The sequence below is a fragment of the Ctenocephalides felis genome, unplaced genomic scaffold, assembly GCF_003426905.1.
Source record: "Ctenocephalides felis isolate EL2017-DRISC unplaced genomic scaffold, ASM342690v1 CF-g0.4_SCAFFOLD_01604, whole genome shotgun sequence".
NCBI classification, from domain to species: Eukaryota; Metazoa; Arthropoda; class Insecta; order Siphonaptera; family Pulicidae; genus Ctenocephalides; species Ctenocephalides felis.
In genome coordinates this window covers 43035362-43045532 of record NW_020537758.1, presented here as the reverse complement: position 1 = coordinate 43045532, position 10171 = coordinate 43035362, and positions in this window count along the sequence as shown.

The window sequence follows — 10171 nt, the reverse complement described above, 5'->3', positions numbered from 1 at the left end:
CAGCTAAATTTAAATGACCGATACAAGTCCTAGTATTTCGAAAAGAGTATTGAACCAATTCTAAAATTTATTCTCTTTGTAATAGATTTTCAATCCGAATGAAGAACCTCAGTGCCATAACTTCAATATATAGTTCTGGACGTATCTCTCATTTATAAATATCTTTTGTATAAGATTATAGATATATGGACCGATTCTGCCGTACAACAGACCAATGTTATGGCAAGGCTATGTTATAACTTTCCAAACTAATTATTGACTAAAGCCATGTAGTTGCTGTGCAGTCAGGCGTTTACTCAGGTTGTCAGATAGAAAAACTAATCTAGAAACCGCACAAATGTCAAAAAAAACGATCTTAGGTAACAGGGTCTTTCTGAACCAGCTTCATAACATACAAGTGACTATGCAGTTTATGTGTAAAACGTCTGAATGCACAGCAAATACATGACATTTTGACAGTATTCAGTATGATTCAGTAGCATAATGTATGGCAGTTGGAGTGTAACATGGCCTTGCTATAACATTGGTCTGTTGTGCCTCAGAATCGCCCCAATAGAGTTTAGATAGTAATCTGGATCTTAGTAACGCAAACCATATTCTGCAATATATGGTAATACATGTTATATATGTAATTCTAATTTAACATATATTTTTATATTACAGGTGAGTTTGTGGCACATAATATCAGGACATTTTCTGGTTTCCTCAATACCATCGCAATGTCGTCACATTGTCCCAAATTTTGAGGTATGTAAAAACTTTTTAAAAGTTGTTACTTGAATAAAATGTAATAACAAATGACAAATTATAACACATTGATTAACATGAACTTTCTGAATTGCAACGAACTGGGAGGTCTAATTTTTCCCAAGCGTGCTTCAGTCGAATTCGTTAATATCTTATCAAATAAATCATTAATATACATTTGTCAAAAAGCGGTACCGCTTTCATGCTAATAACGATTATCAGTGCATTTTTGAATTTTATCGACATCTCAATTATTCACAAATTGTACTTTGTTTGTATAATTTATGTTAACGTTATTCAAATAATCGTCCAAAATTCGAATTTTTGCCTTTTTTTCACTTTCTGAAAGTTTCTGAATATTTTGGCATACTTCAGAAAAAATCGATGTGTGTGTGTATGTATGTATGTTTGGATACAATTTTTCATCCACGAACTAAGCATCCGATTTGAATGATTCAAAAAACTTTCTGCTTGTTTCGCTGAAACGATTGCTTTTGGAAAAAGATTTATTTTTTTATTTGTTTTTTAATTTTCAAATATTTTTTTTTTGAATATCGAAAATAATTCTGATTTTAATTTTAATTCTAGGTCAAGTACTAAAGCTCACTTATATGCTTCAAATAAATAATTTTAACTTTACAATTCAGTTTATATAAATCTTATAAATATTAGACAATGTTCTTCAATTTACATTCGGTTGATTATGCTTTTCGGTAAACATATATTTGTTACAGTGTTTATAATATTCTATTTGAAAACAGGAAGTTCCAGCAATTTGCCTTAAGGTACGATGCCATACTCCACTAGTTTTATAATGATTTCTTCAAAAGCTTACCAAACCAATTGGTAAGTGTTGGACCAAATTTTTTGGCTATTGAAGCTTACTGGAGAAAAGTATGCATATGCAAAAAAAAATTAAGAAAATTATAGAATAGTAGTAAGTATTTAAATTTAATCAGTGATAAAAAATTGTGGATAAAGGAAGTATATTTTTTTGAACTATTGAGTTCTGATCTAAGGCGTTGATGTTTAAAAACTACCTACTCGTATATAACAAACTTTCCCATATTTTCTTCAAAGCAGCTTTCTTTAAATGAATTCTTACATTAAAATATAATAATTTATTATTCAAGTTTCCAACAATCACTGAATCCTCAAACAAGTATTTCATTATAATTTCATATTAAACTTGAATCTTTAATCAAAATACAAATGCTCCTTCCTTACAAAGAAACCATTTTACATGCATCTTTGGCACAGAAAAAAGACTTTAGATCTCTGTAAAAAACTGCTTTGCTTTTTTAAAATGTCTTTGGTGTTTACTTGGCAGACTGAAAATTTATTCACGGTTGGCGAAGTAAAAAATCGAAATATATATTCTTTTCAGTCAAACTGTTAAAAAAATCGTGTTTGTACACATTGTGTAGAAAGATCTTACAATGAAAGCTCGCTTGTTTGTTTTATTTGGCTGTGTTTTCTTTTGAAAATCACTACATGCCTGTTAGCCACGGACGTGTAATGTTTGATTATGTCAGATATACATATACATATATAAATATATATATATATATATATATATATATATATATGAACAATTATATTGTGAAAACCAAACCAATCACAACAAATAACACATATCAAACAAACTACTATCTGACTACGTTCAGTAAAACTCCTTGCTAATTCATCATTGCAAAAGTCCGTTTTTTGCTGTTTTTTTTAAATTTGTAACCTGGTCCTTTTTACCCCATAGGCCGTGTATCTTATTTTTATTCTGAAAGGAATTTTACGAAATATTATCTACATTATTCCCCCAGTGCAAAATATTAATTTTATGGATATATTTTTTACGGAGATAACACTGTATATAAAATTGATCTGGTATTTTGTCAAAAATATTCATCAGCAGAGTTGGAATAACTATTTGTTTACTTTATATCTTGCCAAATAGTTTTCAACTTAATTCACTATTTTATCAACTATTTTCTCTTTTTTATATCTTGCATATAGAGAGTAAAGTTTTTGGTACTTTTTACCTCACTTATATGAAAGCTTGTATAATGGTTATTATGATAAAATTTGTTGGATATAATTCAAAAATAGCTATACATCTTATAAAACAATTAAATTACGTATAATTAAAATTTATATCATGATTTTGCAAGCTAAACAATCCATTGATCTCTTGATAGAGACGTTGTAAAAATCAAGGTGACGACTGGTTATACATTTTTACCCTCTACTTTCAAATATTGTTAAAAGTTAAAAAATTACCTTCACCTTTACCCTTATTTTACCATTTATTTTATCTCTACCTTAACTTTTACTCAATCTCTACCTTTACTCTACCTCTACCTTCACCTTACATTCGGTGATTTGTTAAAATATTGTTAAAGAATTCAAGTTATCTTTACTTGTTTCTGACATATCGATGGTGGACCTTTCTACGCGTGGTCTTTTACGCCCCGCTCTAATCTACCATGTTAGATATGAAGATTTTAAATAAGATGTTCTGTTAATATCCGTGAAGTAATAAATTCAATAAATTAAAATAAATTCACGCATATTATAACAATTTTCTTTCATTAAAAGATCAAGTTAAGCTCGACTTAATTCTCTAAAGCGCATAATATATCTGTTCGATAACGAACTATTGTATGATCTTCTTTTTAAGGCTAAAACTTTCTCATGATATTCGTATAAAATATTATTTCGTCGTATTTCGGGTGACAATTCAACACGTTTATTTTTTATTCTGAATTATAGTGCGGTGCATTTAATATTGTCGCAAGAAGAAAGAAGAAAGGCCATTTTAAAAATGCATTTATCAGAATTATAGAAAGGGAGCTGATACGGATATTTTTCTTAAAAATTTATAAAAATAATTTCAGGCATCTTGAGTTTTTTTTTAATCTTATTTTTTGAATAATGATTAGAAATTAGCAATTCTAAGAGTTTTTGTGCTGAAATTTCTCTTATCTATAAATAATTCTTATTTTCAGTGATGTCATGTCGGTGGCATTTTACCTTTTGGATAGTTGCATGAACTTCACAATAAGTGTAAATTAACGAATTAATCAATAATAATTTTTAGATTTATATACGATCCACTCGTCTATCTGCCTTCCAGCCTGCCTATTTCCGTCTACCTGTTCATTTATCTACCAGTCTGTATGTTCACCTGGCTACTACTCCATCTGTTTATTTGTCTACTAGTGCATCTGTTTATCAGTATACCAGTAAATCTGTATATCTGTCGACCTAACCATCTGTTTACCTGCCTACCTGTCCAGCTGTTCACTCGTCTACTTGTAGACAAGCTTACTAGTGTATCAGTACGTCTGTTCACCAGTCTATCCGTCTACAGGTCATCTCTTCTACTTTTTTACATAATTACCTGTTTACCTGACTAACTGTCTAGCTATCTGATTGTCTGTTTACATGACCATCTGTTTACCTGTCTACCTGTCCTCCTGTTTACCTGTCTACTTTTTTACCAGGTCACTAGTCTAACAGTACGTTGGTTTACCAGTCTATCTGTCTACAGGTCTTTTTTCCTACTTTTTTATATGATTACCTCTTTACTTGTTTAATTGGCTAGCTACTTGATTATCTGTTTACCTGACCATCTGTTTACCTGCTTACCTATTTACCTGTGTACCTTTCGACTTGTTTACCAGCTTATTAGTTAGTCAGTCTACAGGTCTTTTTTTCTACTTTTTTACATGATTTTACTTGTTTCCATATCTAACTGTCTATCTATCTGATTATCTGTTTACGTAACAATCTGTTTATCTGCCTACCTGTCTACCTGTCTACCTGCTTACCTGCTTACCTGTCTACTTCTTTACCAGCTTACTAGCGTATCAGTACGTTAGTCTACCAGTCTATCTGTCTACAGGTCTTCTTTTCAACTTTTTTACATGATTACGTGTTTACCTGTCTAACTATCTAGATATGTACCTCTTTACTATTTATGACTGTCAGCTTGCTTATCTATCTATGTTTCTACCTTCTTACCTGCCTACCTATTTACCAATAATTTTATTTATTTATGAATCAATTATTATGACTTTTCTAGTATTTTAATACACTTGTTACGAAGGACTGATATCAAGCAGTTGAAATATCCACTTTTACTTGAAGATATATGTTTCCAATTGAAAATAGTTGTTTTCAGGTCTTGCAGCATTAAAATTATAATCAGTATAAGATAGAGTTTAATAATAAAGATCTCTCAATTTTAGGCAAAGCTCAAATAAAATATAGATAAAAGAAATTTCAGTACAACAATTTATAGAAATGTTCTGATTGTTTTTCAAAAAATGGGAATGAGAACTTTTTTCAAAAATAAAATTTTTAGTCTTGGTAGCAAATTCTTAATATTATTCATAGAGTATATTATAATTATAAAAATCAAATAGTTTATTTATTCCAACTAGAAATATTTATTATTTAGTATTATCCCCCAGCTTGCTGTCTATTTCTAAAGTCGGTGTATTTCAAAAGTCCATGTAAATGGTTAACTTGTCCCATACGAGTATATTAAGAGATCATTTGTTAAACACAAGATGCTCACCGTATGTCACATTGCATTATTTCGGTTTTATTTGAATGCAAATGATTTATGACAATTATGTATTTTATTATGTTCAACTACTGTTCGTTTAAGTTACTTCATGTGTAAGTCATTTCAAATGTGAATGAATGAACTAATGCATGAATGAAAATTTGTACATACTATATTATTATGTTGGCGGCGAAAATCTAAAGATTGTTCAAAAAATTTTGAATCATATATGAATTTTCAGTATATTATGCATGTATAATGTATAGAAATATAATAAATAATAGTCTCTATAAAGTGTCAGAAATGTGGTAGTAACTTCATTTTAAATAAATTATGCACGTAAAGTGTATAGAAATCAACAAAATAATAGTCTTTAAATAATAAACGAAATAAGTAACTTCATAAATTTGTGTACTCATGTACATGTTTTATAAAGGGTGCCTCAGAACTCAATGTCAAGCCGAAATGGGGTGATAGTATTGACATTGAAAAAATAGTAAAAAAAATACCTCACATTGTTTCAATATTATAAGCTTTTATTCAGGTTTCTATTTTTTTATTGTAAATTTTTTATCGTAAAACAATCAAGCTTTTTGCAATTTTACAATCCTGTTTAAATGCGCCAATTTCATATTAAACTTGCGCACTTTGGTACATTTTTTTTCAGAAGAAGGACCTCTCAAAGTCGAGCGATTTTAGAAATTTTAAATTCATAATTCAACAAAAGTCATAATTCTTGAAAACTTGTGACAATTGTGTCATTATTTTTGACTGTAGTTCTAGAAATGTTATTTACGATTATGGATCTAAAATTAATAAAAATTAACTACAATAACCAAAAAATGCTCACAATTTTACCAAATTTCTAGGCTGCTCTTAAAAGCTTATAATTCCACATAACGTGAGATGATTTTTTCTCTAATGTTTTTCAGGACAGGTAAAGTCAATACTGTTATTCCATTTTGGTTTTACGTTGATTCTGGAACACCCTGTATATCAAAAATTTATTTCAAGGTATAGAAAGCTGAAATCACACAAGATTTTTATTTTATTGTTTTATTATATAGTATGTTATTTATTAAAATATTTCTTGATTAAATTAATACTCAACCTTGAATTGTTAAATTAATTCAAGAAATTGGACTTCATAGTAAGACAAATTTAATTATTTTAGAATTATTATTTTTTCAATAAAACTGTTATTTTGTGTAATGTGATTGTTTGTTATTTTAAATTTGTAAAAATCTCCTTGCTTGTAAAATAAAATGCCGGCAATTTTCTTAAAATCGTATATTTTTTAAATAATTGCATAGTTTTTCTAATACATACAATACTATTAGTGCGCAAGGCCTCTCATTTATATAAAATATAGTATATTTAAAAAAATTTTACGTGTAGTGAAATAAATAACATAAATCGAATATCTGTAAAGTAAATTAGTAAAGTTTTCCCGACAAAGTGTTATGCTAATATATCATATTTTATCATGCTGGGATAGCTATGAAGATTTCAACGCCGTTTTAGACAAATGTTTTATTTCCCGTATCATAATTCTGATTTTGAAAACATTTTTATTCATATTTCATAAACATATGTTGATTTTATGCATTTCTAATGCTCTTTGTGAACGCATAAATTAATAAACCACGATTCTCAGCCGAGATAAATGTATTCATATCTCGAAAAACAAATATTAATAATTTGTTGAGATTTTTTCATGAATATTTTTTCTGTATTTGTTTTCGAATGTTTGTTTTTTATTTATGCTGCGTATTAGATTTTATGCATTTTTAATAGATATGTCGGATTTAAAAAGTTTGCCACAATCTGACTTTGAAATCTGGTGAATTGAAAAAAGTGATAAATACTAGTAGCAAAGGCAGGTAGAATCATATTTTTATTTTTTTGGATTTTGCTTTCACCGTGTGATTTGTATAAATCTTGAGTTATCAAAACATGTGTTTTAATTTTACATACCTTACTCAAATGTAAATGTCACTTCTGGTTGGCAAATATTAATGTGAGGTGCTTTTGGCGAACTTTTATGTTATTTGTTATTAAAATCTTTGGTGGAAAGGTGAATAAAAGAATTGTACACAGAAAGAGTCAATTCACAATTGTACATTAATAAAAAAAAATCTAAGTGGATGCATGCTAATGTAACGCAGACTTCTACATTTTCTTTAGGATTAAAATTTTCTACTTTTTCTGAAGAAAAGAAAATAAAGATAATAGTTAATGAAAAATTATTGCTCAATTTCAAGTCAAATCAATGGTAAAGCGAAAAATTTTATTTTTCTTAGTTTTATATTGAATGTAATGACAACACGAGTCTTATATCTTGTCATGCATAATAAGAATCTCAGCATTATTATAGAACCACTGATGTTCACGCCTCAACAGATCTAACATGCCAAATGTAATCAGGGTTTTCCATAAATTTTTAATTTTTATATATGTATAATATATAACTAGTTGGTATTTGTATTTTGCCTTGAGGCAAGTTACATGAACTTCCCGATATGTGTAAATAATCGACTTAATGAATAAAAAATAAATTAATTTATGAGTGATTAAAAGTATTCCGAGTGGGTTTATTACACATAATTGAAAACAAACGAACACGTTAACTCGGAGTATTTTCTAAAAGCAAATTTTCAAAAATCAACAATTTTTATGTTTGAACCAGTTTTTGTAGGACTTCAATGATTTAATATGTTCATTGAGACCAAGTACTCTATTGTTATAACAAGTAAATCGTCTAATTTTAACTTCAGCTAACGTTAAAAAAACTACTCATTTTCTTAAATATTGATGAATTTTTAAAATTTAACGATTTGTCGTAAGGCCGTAATATTTCAGTAAGTTCTATAAGACCATGATATATATCGCTAAAAAAATATTGCATAAAAATCGGCTTAATTTTTTTTTCAACAGTTAATTACAAGAAAACGGCTCGGTAGATTATCACCTAAAACTAATGTGTCATTCCCAACTAATATCTTTCGAACAGTTTTTGATTTTTCAAAATTGATTCGGTAGTATGAGCTTAAATGTGGACGAAAAGTTTAACACTTTTTTTCAAATTACAAAGAAAGGGCTTGGCAGATCGTCGCTCAAACGATAGTCCTCTTCGAGATACATCGAATGGCTTTTAAATTTTTGAAATCGGTCCGGCCGTTTCGAGAAAACGAAAGAATGAAAAAATGAAAAACGAAAGAAACGAAAGAAAGAATTTCGAGTTAGAATGGCTTGAAACGTCGAGAAAACATAACATTAGCAAACCGAATTTTTTTTATGAAAACAAACTTCTTTTTCGGGAAGTTTATAAATTCTATATTTGGCATGGAAAGAAGAAAACAACCATAGGAACTATGGTTCAACCAAAACATCGTCGACTATGTTTGAACAAGTAAATTAATCCTGATATTTTTATTATTCAACAATTTAATATTCATTAATTTCTTTATATTATGATCAAAGAGAGTTTTTTATTGTTGAATAACAGAGACAATGTATTTATTTAGAGGAACCTGAAACTTTGTTTCATATTTATCATATATATACCCACCTAGATGGTAATTCGATGATGATGGTCAAACCTTGTCTCTCGGCAAAGCCGAGTAGCTGGTTCTCGGAATCAGTCAAACCGCATTTTAATATGAAACGTTGTTAGTTTTAAATTACATCAAACATATTGGTGCGAACTAATTTCATTGAACATATACTCGTATTATTGCCCGCCGCCGATATTCTAATCCCTGATTTCTCGTTATGAGTTTATTTGAGTTCCTGCGGTTTTTCGCCTGGACGCGCTTGTGTTTTCACGCCTGTCTGGATAAATTGATACCTTCGCGGTTTTGCTTTATTTACAAATCCGATTTACCGAATTTTGTGGCGCAGATCAAAGAAAATCATTTGGTAGTTAGCTCACTGATTTTGTAAGCAAGATTTTTTATAGAATCGATATTTTGTTCTGGTTAATTTTATATGAAATATTAATTTACTTCCCGTAGGGTAAGTTATAGTAATGAGCCAAAAATCGAAAATAGTTTTTTATGCATATCTTCACGTTTCAGAAGTTTCTGAACATTTTGAAAAAATGGATGTGTGTATGTGTGTGTGTTTATGTGCAAAGACAATTTTTTGTCGTACGGATTATCCGATTTGAATGGTTTAAAAAACATTTGATTCCTATTGATGAGGAACCGTGCTGATTAGTTTTTGACAAAAACAGGTCCAGTGACTTCGGAGATATGGAGCAAAAAGTGCTAAAAATGACAGTTTTTAAGAGAACGGATCGACCGATTTGAATGATCCAAAAAAACATTCGATTCGTAATTATGGGGGGAAGTGGTGATTAGATTTTGGCAAAGGCAGGTCCAGAAGATATGGAGCTAAATGTGCAAAAAATGGCAGTTTTTGAGAGAACTAAGCATCCGATTTGAATGGTTTAAAAAACTTTCTGCTTGTGTTAACAAAACGATTGCTTTTGAATAAAGAATTTTTTTATATCATTTTTCTGTATATCGAAAATCAATTTAGATTTTAATTCTAATTCTAGCTAAAGTTCTAAACATCACTTGTATACTTCAAATAAATAATTTTAACTGTGCAATTCATTTTATATAATACTTAGAAATATTAAACAATATTTTTCATTTTAAATCTGATTGATTAAGTTTTGTTTATTTACTTTTTATAAAATAAGAATAATGGAAGTTACATTATATTTATAATAATCTATTTGAATACATTAAATATACCTCGTATATCATTAAGGTTCGGAAAGTTCCAGCAATATGCTTTAAGGGTCAATGCCATACACCACTAGATTATTCGTTGTTTTGTTGC